Here is a 925-nt window from a genome sequence, read left to right as displayed (position 1 = left end):
AAATTACATTTTAAAAAATGTGGCGTTTAAGGCTCTCATGGCCAAAAAGGTTGCTGATCCCTGGTCTAGAGCCTCAGTAATGAGCCTTAGGTTAAATACATAGGACATGGGCAATAAGCAAATACAGTTCACTTAACAATAGACAGCTGCTACTCATTCCCATCACCAGTCACAAGAGAAGAGCCATTTCTTTATGGCCTCAGTAATTGGGCACACGTTGAATCAGAAGAGTTCCAGGTGGCATGGAACAAACACACAGAGAGAATTTCTTTTTTTATTAGCCAGAGGAATACAAACTTAACTGGGTAAAACTGTTTGGTAGTCAGGTTTTATTCTCTAGGTTGTTTCAGCTGTTCCTGAATTTTCTGTTTTATCAGGTTGCTCTTTTGTGAGAATTCATATTTTTTTGTCTTGATCTCAGGAATGATTACAGGTAGATCTCTATCAGAGATTTGTCTGAGGTAAAAAATATAGTTTTTACCTGAAAGGGTAAACAGGTAAGGTGTGTGTGTGTGGGTGGGTGGGTGTAAAAGAGAGACAGAGAGACTGAGAAAGAAAGAATCAGAAATAAATCATCCACCCCTTTTGCTGGGGAAGTCTTGAACATTCCTGGGTAGACTCTTCCCTAACATACCAACAGGTATGAGGCCTATTGGTTACTCTCAATCTGGTATAACCTGACTGTAGAGACAGTTTTTACCAGAGTGTGGCCACTGTGAATGCTATAGGTTCTTGGAGTTATAGGTGAGAGCTGGGTGGAAGGAAGACGTCAAAAGTGTATGACCAACCCTGAAAAGGGCTCCACAAACCCTTATACCAGAGGTGCTAGTCATTGTAAAGATTAAAATTAATATTCAATAACTAAGAATTATATTTTATAAAGTTTATTAATAATAACTAAAGTTTAAATAAAAACTAACTCAGC

The sequence above is a fragment of the Gracilinanus agilis genome, chromosome 3, assembly GCF_016433145.1.
Source record: "Gracilinanus agilis isolate LMUSP501 chromosome 3, AgileGrace, whole genome shotgun sequence".
NCBI classification, from domain to species: domain Eukaryota; kingdom Metazoa; phylum Chordata; class Mammalia; order Didelphimorphia; family Didelphidae; genus Gracilinanus; species Gracilinanus agilis.
Note: the sequence above shows the minus strand (reverse complement) of the source record.